Source organism: Rhinatrema bivittatum, chromosome 1 (genome assembly GCF_901001135.1).
Source record: "Rhinatrema bivittatum chromosome 1, aRhiBiv1.1, whole genome shotgun sequence".
Taxonomy (NCBI): domain Eukaryota; kingdom Metazoa; phylum Chordata; class Amphibia; order Gymnophiona; family Rhinatrematidae; genus Rhinatrema; species Rhinatrema bivittatum.
The window spans coordinates 405,798,116-405,814,205 of NC_042615.1; the positions used below are offsets into that span (position 1 = coordinate 405,798,116).

The 16,090-nt window shown below is 47.3% G+C and overlaps 1 long non-coding RNA gene across 1 annotated transcript; it reads left to right on the forward strand.

The window, feature by feature from the left end:
• The first annotated feature begins 12,890 nt into the window (after positions 1 to 12,890).
• Positions 12,891 to 13,308, forward strand: LOC115080926. Its single transcript, XR_003853705.1, has 3 exons — positions 12,891 to 12,936; positions 13,091 to 13,154; positions 13,254 to 13,308. It is a non-coding gene; the product is annotated as an uncharacterized LOC115080926 (long non-coding RNA).
• The last annotated feature ends 2,782 nt before the right edge of the window (positions 13,309 to 16,090 follow it).

Here is a 16,090-nt window from a genome sequence, read left to right on the forward strand (position 1 = left end):
ACGATTTGAAGCTCCCGGGAGGAAGCTTCAAATGTGGTAGATGCCTGGAATGCCCTTCCGGAGGAAGTAGTGAAGACCAGAACTGTGAAGGACTTCAAAGGGGCGTGGGATAAACACTGTGGATCCATAAAGTCAAGAGGCCGTCAATGAAGAGTGGGTGGCTCGCCAGAATGACGGCTACTGCCTGGAGATAATACCCTTATTCAATAAACATACACATGGTTACTGTGACTCCAACATCGCTCTAAGCTTCAACAGCAAGAGGAAATGTGGAAAAAAGGATTTGCACTCACAAAGCGGGGAGTAGCTGGCTTGTTATGGTGGTTACTACCCCAAACCAAATAAGCCTGATACTTCACTTTCAATGCATATCCAGCATAGCTCTCTGCTTCAACGGCAGGGGAGAAGAAAAACTGATACTTCACGCATATCCAGCATAACTGTCTGCTTCAACGGCAGGGGAGAAGAAAAACTGATACTTCACGCATATCCAGCACAGCTCTCTGCTTCAACGGCAGGGGAGAAGAAAAACTGATACTTCACGCATAACCAGCATAGCTCTCTGCTTCAACGGCAGGGGAGAAGAAAAACTGATACTTCACACATATCCAGCATAGCTCTCTGCTTCAACGGCAGGGGAGAAGAAAAACTGATACTTCACGCATATCCAGCATAGCTCTCTGCTTCAACGGCAGGGGAGAAGAAAAACAACCAATAAGAGCTGAATAACATAGTCTGGGTAAAACAAATAAGCATGGGTGTAGCTTGCTTATTGCGGCGGTTACTACCCCTAACTAATCAAGCTTGATATTTCACTTGGATGCAGCTCCATCACTGCTCTCCACATCAATGGTGGGGGTGGAAGGGAAATAGAACCAAAGAGCTAAGAGAAACAGATAAGTATGAGAAAAAAAAATGTGTGAAGCTTGCTGGGCAGACTGGATGGGCTGTTTGGTGTTCTTCTGCCGTCATTTCTATGTTTCTATGATTCCCTTGTGGCTGCTCCATCCATGACCAAGACTCTGCCAGAACCTGCTCCGTTCCAGCGTGGTCCATTTCCCCCCCTTCCTTCCCTCTATTCTTCTTGCTTCTTCTCCCCCCTTCCCCCTGGCCCCCCCTTACTTCCAATCCTCATCCCCATTATTTCACTGTATTCATCATATTTTATATAGTTGTATTTGTCATATTTTATATAGTTTAATGTATTCATCTTATATTATATCATCCAGTTTTAGTCCTGTAAATTCTCTCTCATGTATTTCAGTTTATCTTTTGCCTTTTTTACTAGATTTACCTTATTTTATATTATCCATTTTTAGTCCTATACTTTATTCCCCTATATTTCAGTATATTTTATGCCTTGAATTTTAGTATATTTTACGTCTTGTATTTCAGTATTTCTTACGCCTTGTATCTCAGTATATTTTTGCCCCGTTTTTCAGTATTTCCTATGCCTTGTTACCCCTGTACCATCTAGCCGTTATTTATTAGTTACGCCACTTTTTGTCTGAATCCTCTTCCCCTGTGTATTTTAGTACCCTTTTTCCCGTGTTACCTTCCTCTAGCTTCCTCATTAATATTAGTTTCTCCTATTATTCCATTTTACCCCTCCTCACCTCCCTTGTTCTTTGGTTCCTCTATCGTTCCCTTGTTTCCCCTACCCTTGCTGTCTGTAATACGTTAAGTTATCTGTAAACCGATATGATGTACCCTCGAATACCGGTATAGAAAAGTTCTTAAATAAATAAATAAATGGATGGCTGTGTAGGGCGCGCAGCGGTGCAGGCCTCTACTGAATCTTCAACATGTTCCAGTCTCAACTTCCACTTCTACTCCTGGAGTCTGTCTCGCATCAAGCATGGTCCGTGACTAGTCCCATGGGTGGGCTGTGTAGGGTGCACTGCGTCACAACCTCAACCTAGTACTTGATCCTGAATCCTCATCTGAGTCTTCCTGGTGCTCAGAGTCCTTCCAAGTTCCTCGTCTGAGTCTCCCCGTTCCAAGTTCCTCATCTGAGTCTCCACGTTCCAAGTTCCTTGTCTGAGTCTTCATGTTCCAGAGTCTTCATCTGCCCTTTCCAGCGGCAAGTCCGAATGGGCTTGGAGTAGTCAGAGGACCACTCAGAGACCAACCTTGCGTGGTAGGCCTCATTGAGGCTGTGCAGGTCGGCAGAGGCCTGGCTTTCTGGTCTCAGCCCAGCCTCTGTACCGCCTTGGAGTTCTCTGGGGTCGTGCCATGGCCCAAGGGCACACAATCCCCTTGGAAATGGGACCACTCTCCTAGCGCTCCCTAACACTTGGCATGCTACACTCTCCAGTTCTGGTCCTGCTGCCTCCATGCTGCCTTCCTTGGTCCTGGTTACATCCTGGTCACATCCTTGGTGTGAGAGGAAAATGAACCACCTGGAGAGCAGGTCCTTGCTACAGTATCATTTCCTGCTGTGATAGGTTGATGCTCTCTGAGCATGAGACCTTCCTCCTCCAGGGTAACGCCAGGGATGCCAGACTGGTGTTGGGACTTGGCTACTATGGCCATGAAGGTCTCATCTATATACCTCTCTGTCTGCCTCAGCTCCTCCAGGTCTGTCACTCTAGCCTCCAGAGATCAGACTCATTCTCTGAGAGACAGGAACTCTTTGCATCACATGCACACATACAACTTCTCACTGGCGGGTAAAAAATCATACATGTGACACTCGATGCAAAAGAGTGGGAGTCCCCCCTCTTGCTGCTGGACTACTGCTGCATCTTAAATTTGTTCAGTTCCTAGTTAAGTTTTAAGTTGCTATGGGTATAAGATTGCGTACAATTAGGGTCCTTTAAATGTATTAGTGTATTTACTATATAACTGGTAGTAACCTACAAAGGAATGATCAAACTTTGGGTAAGGTATAGGGAATTCCTAAGTTTAAGTAAAAAGGCCGATTTGTTTTAATTCTTTATTTATTTATGTTTATTTTAAGTGTGAAAGTGACACCTGCCTATAAACTAAAGGATGAGCTAGGTGTGGGTGGGAAAGGGATGGGAGGGGTAGGAATTACAAACACACAAAGTTCTGTTTGATGCCTAACTTTCTGACAACTTATTTAAATAACACACACAAACACACTAAATAATATACCCCAATAGTTTAGTTCTCCCCAAAACTTTTAAGTTTTAAAAATTTCTCCAAGCAGTACTTACTGATTCTTTCCAGCCATCAGCAAGGTGATCCTCTTCTCTCAGTGCTCCCATGGCCTATGGGCCATGCCAGCATGGTTCAAGAAGGTAGCCCAGACAATCTATGTTGAAAGAGTGCACTGAAAGGGTGACAGCCTAAGGGCCATGCAGTAAACGTCAGGAAGAAGTCACAGACAGTCCATGCTGAAAGAATTCACTCAAATGGCCTAAGGACCATGCCAGCAAAGTTCAAGTAGCAGACAGCAGGACCAGGACCAAGGAAGGCAGCATGGAGGCAGCAGGACCAGGACTGGAGAAGTCAGCATGGAGGTAGCAGGACCAGGACCATAGAGTGTAGCATGGAGGCAGGAACCCCAAGACTGGAGAACATAGCATCAAGGTAGAAGCTCTAGGAGATGAGACAGCAGCATGGATGCAGAAACCCCAGGAGACAAAACACCAGAATGGAGGTAGCAGCAAGATGGGATGACAAGAGACACCATTAAGGAGTCAGCAGTAGGATGAAATGAGAAAAGACACCAGCATGGAGGCAGCAGCAGGATCAGATGCGAAGAGACACCAGCATGGATGCAGCAACAGGATAAGATAAGAAGAGAAACCAGCATGGAGCCAACAGCAGGATGGAATGAGAGGAGACATCAGCATGGAGGTAGCAGCAGGATGAGATGAGAAGAGACACCAGCATGAAGAAAGCAGCAGGATGAGATGACATGAGACAGCAGTATGGATGGAGAAGCCCCAGGAGACAAAACACCAGAATGGAGGTAGTAGCAGGATGGGATGAGCAGAGACACTATTAAGGAGGCAGCAGCAGGATGAGATGAGAAAAGACACCAGCATGGAGGCAGCAGCAGGATCAGATGTGAAGAGACACCAGCATGGAGGCAGCAACAGGATGAGATAAGAAGAGAAACCAGCATGGAGCCAACAGCAGGATGGAATGAGAGGAGTCATCAGCATGAAGGCAGCAGCAGGATGAGATGAGAAGAGACACCAGCATGGAACCAGCAGCAGGATGAGATGAGAAGAAATACCAGCATGTAGGCAGCAGCAGGATGAGAAGAGAAGAGACACCAGCAGGACCGAGACTGGAGTCTGCATCAAGGAAGCAGGACTACAGGAGGATGGCATAACAAGTAAGCAGCAGGACAACACAGGAAGACAGTAGACAATCCCAATTAGCAAGCCGGCACAGTAACTCTGTAGTCAGGATCAGACCAGCAGGCTTCCTCCTGTTGCGTCCGTCGGTCTCAGACGGCTTCGACCCTTGTGCCTCACCTATTTCTCTGCTCTCCCCGCTAGCCTTGGGAAGATGGCTACCACCACATCTGCAAGCCGCATTCTCTGGCATCCCCGGAACGGTTATAGCAAAGCATCATGCCATGTTTCTCCTAAGGGCCTCCTAGGGTATGCGCGGGCACGCTATCCACGTCTTTATCCATGTCATGGCGGGAACCTCGGGGGCATCCCCCTCAAGTGATGTCACGCCATCCGGGTATTTAGCCTACACTTGTTTGCTAGCTTGTTGAATTAGCAAGGATTGGACTTGTCCGGTCTAAGCTACTCTGCCGCTTCAGTGCTGCTGCTGGAAACTCTCTCTGCCTTTCGGGGTATTGTCTAACCTGGGCACCCGCTCCTCGGGGGCCCTTTGCTTTCTTTCAGGTGCCTTACTGGGATCAGGTACTCGCTCCTTGAGGGCCTGCTCTTCCTGCCTCGGTGCCTGTAACCATCTACTTCTGCCTGGTGGAATCGCCAACCTTACAGCTACCATCTAGTGAGTAATCTAATTCTCAGTCTGTCTCATCTATAGCTCTTCCATGCTGGGAAACCTACACCTGGATCTCCCTATACCATCTTGGTGAGATGGGTTCCCTCTGCCGAGGGTCCCTGGACTGCTACCTCTGGATCACCTCACTACTGCCACCTCTGGTGGTATACATCAGCTGTACAATAAAAGACAAAACTCTGTGTTTGTGAGTCCTGAGTCTAGCCCAGTATTGTGGCTCCCCACGGGGCTCCTCCCCATGGGTGTGGTCATCTTCCACAGAACCCAAGAATCCACTCAAACACCTCAAAACCATAACACTTCCATCTAGTCAGCAGAGGAACTATGTAGTCAGAATGGGCCCAGCAGGCTTCTTCCATCTAGCCGGTTGAGAAACTCTGGTCAGGATGGGCCCAGCAGACTTCTTCAACCTAGCCGGCAGAGGAACTCTATAGATAGTACAGGCCCAGCAGTCTTCTTCTATTTAGCCAGCACAGAAACTCTTTAGTCAATTCTGGCCAGGCTTGTTTGGACAAGTCTTCTTTGATTGCTTTTTTTTCCTCTTAATCACTGATGGCCTCATGGGCCTTTTCTATGCAGGGATTTTCAGTTGGGGTGGTATTTGTTTGGAGGGCCTACCCCTGGCCATCCTGCTAGTCAGGGACTGCTGCATGGAGTGGATTTCTGGGAGGATGGGGATGGCACAGGTGGAGGCTCTGGCAATCTGTCAAGTATTTGTGTCAGTGCAGTCTGTCGAGATGTTTGTCCATAGTTCGCTGGGAATAGGTAGTGGGTGGAGTAGACCCCATGATAAACCTGAAGGATTCTTGTGACTGGCACACGTATGGCAAGATTCAACGTAGGACCAGGCATCTTTTGCCATCTCAGGCCACCAGTAAAACCGGCGGAGAGCGACCAGGGTTCAGTGTTGTCCTGGATGACCAGAGCTGCGAGAGCCGTGGGCCCAGGTCAACACCTGAATCCGGAGATGTGGCAGAACGAAGGTTTTCCCTGGTGAAATTGGCGTGGTGGCAGCCAGTAGGACCCGAAACAGGTTGATGATGAAGCTGGGGGGTTCTGGTGTATCTGTGGTGTCGAAGACTTGAGAGAGTGCATCCACCTTCACATTCTTGGCGGCTGGACTATATTGTAGGACGAAATTGAATCTTGCAAAGAACAAGGCCCAATGGGCTTGTTGTAGATTGAGTCGTTGGGCCCAATGCAAATACTCTAGGTTTTTATGGTCAGTGTAGACTGTAATCTGGTGCTGGGCCCCCTCCAACCAGGGGCGCCATTCCTCAAAAGCTATCTTGATAATGAGGAGTTCTTTATCACCAATGGCGTAATTATGTTCTGCTGCAGAGAATTGGCGTAAGAGAAAGGAGCAGGAGTGTGGTTGGTGGTGTATTGGCCGACGACAGCCCCAACTCCTTCAGTGGAAGCATCCACCTTGACAATAAAAGGGTGTCATGGGTCTGGGTGATGGAGGCAGGGCTCGAGGAGGAATGCTTCCTTCAAGCGGAGAAAAGTGGAGACCACGTTGGGAGACCAGTGCTTAGGGTCAGCCCCCTTATGAGTCAGGGCAGTCAGAGGGGCCATGAGAGAGGCGTAGTTGAAGATGAAAGAATGATAGTAGTTTGCGAAGCCCAAGAATTGTTGTAGAGATCTTAAGCTGGAAGGCTGAGGCCAGTCTTGAATGGCTTTTAGCTTCTGAGGATCCATGCGAAACCCTTGGTTAGAGACGATATATCCCCAAGAATGGGAGAGCTTCTTGCTTGAAGACGCATTTTTCGAGTTTGACAAAGAGCCTGTTCTCCCGAAGGTATTGGAGAACCTGGGAGACATCTTGGCTGTGGCTAGAGAGAGATTTGGAGAAGACTAAGATGTCATCGAGGTAGATGATGACACATTGATACAGTAAATCTCAGAAGACTTCATTCATGAGATTTTGGAAGACGGCTGGGGCGTTATAAAGACCAAAGGGCATAATTAGGTACTCATAGTGCCCATCCCTGGTATTGAAGGCCGTCTTCCACTCGTCGCCTTCCTTGATATGGATTAAGTTGTAGGCTCCCCTAAGGTCCAGCTTGGTGAAGACCCGCACCCTCTGAAGTCGATAGAAGAGCTCTGAAATTAAGGGGAGTGGGTAGCGATCCTTGAGTGTTATAGCGTTCAGTCCCCAGTAGTCAATACAGGGGCAGAGCATCCCATCCTTCTTGCCCACGAAAAAGAACCCAGCTCCAGCTGGGGAGGTGGACCTGCGGATGAATCCTCAGTCCAGGTTTTTCTTGGATGTAGTGAGACATGGCCTGGGTCTCGATAGGTGAAAGAGGATATGTGCGCCCCCAGGGTGGCTCGGTACCGGGTAGCAGATTGATCACACAGTCGAAGGACCGATGAGGTGGTAGGGTCTCAGCCTTTTTCTTGGAAAAGATGTCTGCATACGAGGCATATTGCGGCGGCAGACCAAGTGGAAGGGCTGTCGCAGTCAAGCATCATAGAGGAGAAACAGGATCGAGGCAGGTGCTTTGAAAGGCCGGTCCACAGCGGACCAATTTTAGTTGAATTGGGGGGAGTGTAATTGTAGCCAGGGAAGTTCCAACACAATAGGATGTATGGCCCGATCAAGAACATGGAAGGCAAGGTGGTCCACATGAAGCACTCCAGTACGGATCTGGATGGGAGTAATAATGTGGGTGACTCAATCTGTTAGGGGTTCACCCTGAATAGATGAGAGAACCAATGGAAACGGGGAGCGGTGAAGTGGAAGTTGGAGATATTCCACCAAGCTCTTCATAATAAAGTTACCCCCGACCCCCGAGTCCACCAGGGCTAGGGTATGGAAGTCGTGGGCTTCCATCGTCATGGTGACCAGTAATGTCAATGGAGGCAGGGGTGAGGCAAGGCCTAGGAACAGTCCTCCTTCAGGACCTAGGCCAGAGATTTTCCCGGATGCACTGGGCACGACACCAGCACATGCCCTGCTCCGCCGCAGTAGAGGCAGAGGCCGCCTTGCCGGCACCTGAGGCATTCCTGAGGGGTTAACTTACCCCGACCCAGTTGCATGGGCTCCTCTGCCGAGGTTCCTGGGGTGCCCGAGAGGGCCTTTGGGGAAGGTGAATGCCGGGAACGTTGGGAGCCAGCGGAGGGTTTTCTTGAAAGTTGAACTTCCCAAGAGCTTTCTTGGAGATGCCAGTCGATACGCCCAGTGAGTTTGATCAAGGCATCTAGTGATTCTGGTAGCCTATGGGCTGCAAGCTCATCTTTGATTCTGGGAATTAAGCCTTTCAGAAAAATGGCCCTCAGACAACTAGTATCCCAGTGGAGCTCGGTGGACAAGGTTCGAAACTCGATGACATACTCTGACAGAGTCCGAGAACCTTGGCTTAAGTGGAAAAGGGTCACCCTGGATGCCGCCTGCCAAGTGGGGCCTTCGAACACGGTGTGGAAGAGTGTCAGGAAGTCATTCAAATCCCACAGAACTGGATCTGCACGTTCCCACAGGGGAGATGCCCAGGCTAGGGCTTTCCTGTCGAGAAGAGACAAGATATAAGTCGTCTTCATGACGTCCTTGGGGAAGAGAGCTGGTTGTAGGCTGAAGTGCATGCTGCACTGATTAATGAAACCCCTGCAAGATTTTGGGTCCCACGAGAAGCGGGGATGAGCAGGTAAGGGAATCACCAGGCGACCTCCCGGTAGCAAAGGAGAGGCAATAGGCATTGGTGGCATGGTGGTGACCATAGAAGCTGCGGAGACCAATCGCCGATTAAGATTCTTGACGGCGGAGGCGAGCATTTCTAGGGCCTTCTTCTGCTCAAGGATCCTTTGAGCTAGGCTCGGGATGGCTTGGAGGTCAAAGGCCTCTGTCAGGTCCATGGACTTGGCAATCTGTTGTGCTGTTGGAGGAGAGTGTAGACCTCTTGCCTGAGGAGGAGTTGGTGCTACCTGCGAAGAGGGACTCCCACAGGTCCCTACCGTCAGGAGGCAAGGCTGAGCAGATGCAGGGCCAGCTGTAGCTTTGTTAGTGATCAACCCGCCAGGGAGGCGGAGTTAGCAATCTGTTGTCGATCTACTCCTCCAGAGGGGAGGAGTTAGCAATCTGTTGTCGATCAACCAACCAGGGAGGCAGAGTCAGCTATCTATTTTATTTTTATATATACTGACATTCAATCTCAATCGAGATATCACACCAGTTTACATTCAGGTACTGTAGGTATTTCTCTATCCCCAGAGGGTTTACAATCTAAGCTTGTGTACCTGAGGCAATGGAGGGTAAAGTGACTTGCCCAAGGTCACAAGGAGCAACAGCAGGACTTGAACCCTGGTCTCCTGGTTCACAGTCCACTGCTCTAATCACTAGGCTATTCCACTGCTCTAACCACTAGGCTATTCCTCCTGTTATCGATTTCCCCGCCAGGAGGGCGGAGTAGCAATCTGTTGTAATCTGACTCCTGCAGAAGAGAGGGGTTAGCAGTCTGTTATGGCTTATCCCCCCCAGGAGGCAGAATGATCAATCTGTTAGAGTGTCTGCTAGGAGTTAACAGTCTGTTATAGATTAGGACTGCTGTGTAGCAATCTGTAATAGGAGTTGCTATGGAGTTGCTCCCCAGAAAGGAGAGGTCAGCAACCATCAAGATCTGTTCTTCCAGAGAGGAGGAAATAGTATCTGTTATGAATCCCCGCACAGAGTGGCAACCTGATATACGAAAGTCTCCCTGGAGGGAGGTGTAAGCTCTGTATGGTTCCTTCTAAGAAGTAGCAAATGGTTATGATACAGTTCCTGAGGAAGAAGATGTAAGCAACAGTTGAGGGTAGACTGTAAGGTAGCAGTTTGTTGTACTCAGCTCTTGAAGTGTGAGAGATGAGCACTCTAATGTAGAATGGTGAATCCTTGGGTCAATGGCAGATGACAGCGCCCTCAAGAGGACATCAAGAGAGGGACCACCGACTAGGCTGGAGTATGGAGACAGACACAGATAGTTCTTTATTAGTAGAACCACCAGAGGTGGCAGTAGTGAGCTGATGTGCCCAGCAGGGCTGAAGTCCCTCAGATCCTGGAACTGCAATCTCCGGGTTAGCTGAGCTGTAGAGAGAGACTCATAGATAGTGAGTAGACAGGGTATGCTGGATACATAACCAGAAGTAGATGATACACTCACATAGATTATAATAAAGCTCAGTTGCTGGAGAGAGTTAGGCCCTCGAGGAGCGAGTACCTGGTTCCAGGGACAGCTCTGAGAGAGCGATGGTAACGCACAGTTAATTATCTCTGTAATGGATTCTAGGCAAACTGTAATAAGAACTCTCAATATCTGTATATGAAATAGCTTCTGAAATAGAAGTGAGCCTTCGTAAGGTTTTAGGAATATAGGCTCTCGAGGAGCGAGTACCGCTTCCTATCTGCAACTGTAATAACTCACGATCTCTGTACCTGCGATAGCGTCTTAGACAGAAGAGATTCTTCAGTTCTAGGAACATGGGCCCTCGAGGAGCGAGTACCGGTTCCTATATGCGACTGGAAAGGAAACTCACAATGTTCACGTCTACGATCGCTTCCAGGCAGTAGGGAGTCTTCTGAGCGTTCAGGGACGTAGGCCCTTGAGGAGCGAGTACCGGATCCCGTCTTAGCAATCTGAAAACAAGAGGAGAGAGCGGGGCCCCCGAGGAACGGGTACCCCTGGTAAGTTCAAAGAGGCAGAGCAGTGGAGGATGAAGCGGATCGGAATGATTCCCGCAATCAAACCCCTTGCTAACTCGATACGTAAGCGTAAGCAAAGACCTGTTATGTTGGAAGTAGATGACGTCACTAGGCGGGGGGGACTCCCCCGAGGTTCACGCCCTTGCTGGTACAAACTTTGAAGCGCGCGCCCTACGTCATCTGGAACATAGCGGATCTGCAGCGTCAGGCCAGCCTGGGGACTCCAGGAAGAAATGGCGAGGAGAAGCCGTGGAAGCATCTGTCCATCAGACCGGAAGGGAGTCGCCTCAGAGGTAGAGAGGGTGGAGCGAGGGCAAGAACAGGCACGAACGCAACAAGCTTCACCAATACCAACCCCGTTCCCCACAAGTTGACTTTGGGTGCGTGGGGCCAGCTGGTCTTAGGTGGGCCCCTGTGAAGATGGTAGAATCACAGCTGGAATAATCACCAATAGTCAGTCCAAGGTTGGAATCCAGAGAGTTGCCGATAGCTAGTCCAGAGTCAGAAGCCAGAGAGTCACCAATAGCCAGTCCGAGGTCAAGAGCCAGAAGATCCATCCGTGGGAGCCAAGAGAAGGGAGCAGGAGCAGGAACAAGACTTTGGAAGGCAGGAACAGGACTCGGAAGGCAGGAATAGGACTCAGAAGCATCCAAGAAGTTATTTATTTATTTAAAAACATTTATATACCGCTATTTGGAAATAACCATCATAATGATTTACAATTTTACAAATATCAAAACTAAAAACAAACAATGTCTCTAATGACTGTATTTCCACTCTTACTATCTTAAAATTTTAAAATAAAAAATTACAGGAAAAATAAAACATACATGCATTCATTTAATCATTCATGTCATTACTTAGTGAATACTGTTTGCTTGTCCTTGCTCCAATTAATGATTGCTATTATTTCTCATCATTTTCTGTGCCAAAGGCTTGCCGATATAACCATGTCTTAAGGTTTTTTTTTAAAATTGTGCTATACATAGAAACATAGAAATGACGGCAGAAGAAGACCAAACGGCCCATCAAGTCTGCCCAGCAAGCTACGCACTTATCCATTTTTTTTTCCCTTTTTCTCTCTCCCACCTGTTACTATTGGCTTCCAGTACCCTCCAGCCCTAATTCCCCTCCACCCAATTTAGAGAGCAGCCCCGTATCTGCATCCAAGTGACATCCAGCTCAATTAGGGGTAGCAACCGCTGTAACAAGCAGGCCACCCCCTTGCCCCATACTCTTACCCACCCCTGTTTTTATTTTTGTTTTGTTTTATTTATTTATTTATTTATTTTGGAAATAGCAGCCCTCCATCCTTCCGCTCCGTGAATGCCTCTGTGGCTACTGCCACTCCGTGCAGTGTTTGAATGCCTCCATTTTATTCACGCCCTCTAGACTTGATGGATCCACAGTGTTTATCCCACTCCCCTTTGAAGTCGTTCACAGTTTTAGACTTCACCACTTCCTCCGGAAGGGTATTTCAGGCATCCACCACCCTTTCCGTGAAGAAATACTTCCTGACATTGGTTCTTAGTCTTCCTCCCTGGAGCCTCAGCTCGTGACCTCTGGTTCTGCTGATTTTTTTCTGAAGGAAAAGGTTTGTCGTTGTCTTTGGATCATGTGGTCAAATTAAATAACGACGTTGATTGTAACTCGGACCACGTAATATACGTTTTACAATGCCCCTGTCCTAAGATCTACGTAGGCAGGACTAAGAGGAAAATACGGATTCGGCTTATAGAGCATAAGTGCAGAATAAACAACAAAGACTTAAAGGCACCAACGGTGCAACATTGTGTGGATGTAGGTCACTCCTTTGGAGATTTCGAGTGGGCAGTGCTGGAACAGGTCAATACATCATGGCGAGGCGGCAATCGTGAGAATGTACTCAACAGGAAAGAAAATCAGTGGATTCACCGCCTGAATGCATTGGAACCCATCGGACTCAATGATAAAATTGAGTGGATGTCACTCATTTAGCACTCATCAAGCACGCAGTTTTTCGTGAATGGGATAGTTCCAAGACAGTGAGCATAACATGACAAATGTGACCCGTGTAATGATTTAAAGAAGAAAAGAGAATCAGACAATTAAATCAAAATACCATGATCCTAATGACAAAACAGTATGATTGGCACTCACCCAGCAATCACCTCGTCACTACCACTCGTGTGACGTCAATATCTCCGCCCTACACGTCATGAGACTGAGCTGTAAGCCCCTTTAAAAATGGCGTTTTTTCCCGCCTCACTCCCGCGCTAGAAAACGGAGCAGGACGTGGCAGCCGTAGTTTACAAGTAAGTACCGAACAAACTTAAAAGGCAGCACAGGCTTTATTTGTAGCAACTGGCAGATTGAACAGACTGACTTATCAGTAACTGGCAGGTTGAACAGACTGACATTGTTTATTCACTTTGAGAGGCTAACAAGAAAGCATTCTGTACCCTATAGCGGAGCATACTCTCTGCATCCTCAGCGCCGGAGTCCACAGTTCTTGGTCCAGCCACCGTAACAAGTATGTATCCGATACTCAGATCAGAGCAACCCTGCGAAGTGACAGAGAATGTCACTAGTTTTAGGATGTCGAGTAATGGTTTATTTTCATGTTATATAGTTGCCACAGTGTTTGAGCAGTCCTTCTTGCCAAAGCACAGCCCGTGAAGAAGGAGCACAGCTCCGAAACGCCTTGGTGTCGGCAGCACAAGATCGACTACACACTCGCAAGTATAAGTTGAGCAGTGGCTTGCATATAAGTAAATAATTTGATGAGCACGCAAACCAGTGGACACAAACATCAATTTAAAACCATATTGAGGTGCCTAATGATTTTGAAGCCTGAACATGGCTGACAGACACGATAGCTGAACATCAGTTTAGCATCGTATGAAGGCACACTCAATCCACATCCCATATATAACAAGTCTTATATGTATTGTATATAGTATCATGTTATAAAAGTTTGGGTAATAATTTCAGGTTTTGGATATTATTTCTGACATAAAGAGCCACACCTCCCCCTTTTCTATCCACTCTGTCCTTCCTTAACAAGTTATAGCCTGGTATTGCCGTGTCCCAATCATGAGATTCTGTGAACCATGTCTCTGTGATAGCAACGATGTCCAGTTCTGCCTCCGTCATTAGGGCCTGCAGATCTGGGATTTTATTTCCCAAACTATGAGCATTTGTAGTCATAGCTTTCCAGGTACTCTCTTTAAGGTTATTGCTTTTCCTGTACTCCTTATGAGACTTTAGTTGAGATTTGTTATTCACTTCACTCTTTCCTTTTGCAGTTGTGCCATTGATGACAGAGCTATCCATCTCAATTAGCTTTTTCTTTTGGTTATGGATCTTGAAATTCTGCATGCATTGGTATTTTCTCTTTTCTGGTAACACGTCAATGTTTTTCTCTAGAACTTCTTCAGTTATTAATATAGGGAGGGCTTTATGTTCTTGTTGCATTTGATACTGTGTGTGTCTCCTTGTTACAGGTCTAGTTCTACCAGAGCCCACCGTGATCCTGGTTTTTAATGATTTACTTGATGACCTGATTGAGTGGGGGGGTATACTTGTTGGCTTCCCATCTGTCAAGAATGGGTGACTGTGGGACACATGTGCTATCCTACCTGAGTCTACTGTATTTCTTTTTCTTGACTCCTGGTTATTCTTTGGTGTTGGGGAATTATTTTCTGAGTAATGCAATGTGGGTGTAATTCTTGTAATTGAAGCTAATTGAGCTTTAACCTCAGTCAGCTCCATTTTCAAAGAAGAGAGCTGTGCACAGATCGGGCAAGCTCCAAGTCTCCAGATGATTTCCCTCAGATTAAAGGCTCTACAGCAGTTGCATTGGATAGTTCTCATATTGGTACATTTTTGGATTGGTATTTCCTTAGCTGTTAACTTACCAATTTATCTTGTTGCTAATGCTAATTTAGTCAGTCTATATTAGAAATCTAACCCCAGGGGTAGGGTGGGAAGGAACAAACAGTTTAACCTGGGACAAGCTGGGTAGAGCAGGACACTTTCTGGAACTTTAATAGTCCTTTAGCTATTAAATGATACCTCAGCACTTCTCAGCACTAGTCTTAGATCAATTGAAAATTTTTTCCAAATAGTTGGTCCGGCTAACGACTAACAACAGGACTGAAAACTCCACTGAGGCGAAGCAGTCTTGTTTCCAAGTCGAGGAACAGGAAGAGGAGGCTCCTATAAATAGTTCCAGGCTCCTGATATCATCCAGGAGGCTGAGCTGCATTGATCAGTACTGGCCCTTTAAAGATGCTCAGGGAGAGTGGCCTAGGAGGAGCCCTGCCCAAAGTGAGCTGCTGGGAGCATTGGCTTGTGGCCTGGTGCCCCGAAGAGGGGATCAGAAGTCGTGCCTCCTGCCGCGGAGTGCAGCACTGATTCGGCGGCAGGAGCCGCAAGAGGAGGCCAGAGGCTTGCGGTGGGGGCGTCTCCCCGCCGCCGTGCGGATCCCGACGGTGGTTCCGGTGCCCGAAGAGGAGGTGAGAGAAGCCGGTCGCAGCCACCTGTGGCCGGGGCGTTTAACAAAAGGCATCATTTACTAAGCATTTTTCCCATAGACACAGAGTGGGAGAAAAACTTTAGTAAATCAGGACCTATAATTTTATTTTTTATTTTAAATTATTATATACCGACATTCCTGTATAGAATACAGATCACACCGGTTTACAGTGCAACAGAACAGTCGCATGGGAGCGATACAAAGAACATTTGAACATTTGAGACAAGGAACATTTACAACCAATAGAGTAAAAACTTCAATACAGAAATGAACATAAAATAAAATTGGGGTACATTCCAGTAAATATGGGGAAGATTGGGGGGCTGGAGAATAAATGGGCAGAGGACTCACGCCATTGAGGCACTGGTTAAGGGAAACAGCATTTGGATACCAAATCAGAAAGTGATAAGGTTACCGGTTATATGATACGACATATATGGATAACAACCAATTGCATATTACAGGGTTAGGTAAGCTAATGCTTAGGTCCAAAAGTCTAAGATGTAAAATGATGATAAACAGAAGGGGGAGAGGCTGGGCATGGGGGGGCCGGTGAATAGGAAGGGAAATAACGAAGGAAAGATTGAAACTAAATGAAATAAAATGAAAAATGAGACACAAAAAAACAACCTCTCCTAAAGAAAGTTAAATTTTCAGCATTCATACCCCAGCCAGAAAGGGTGATGAGAAGGGTGTATGAGAGAGATCCAAGGAGGGCATTGGGGGGGGGGGGGGGGGGAGAGTATGTAAGGGAGAGTATGTAAGGGAAGACTGAGGATAAGAGTGAATCAGAGTCAGGATGAAGGGTGGATCTTGAGAAGGGATAATTAGGGGTTGTAAAGAGAATAGAATGAGAGTGGGAATTATTATGATGGGGGAAGAGGGGCTGAAAGATCTTTGAGGGATGAAAGAGGGGATCAGAAGGTGAT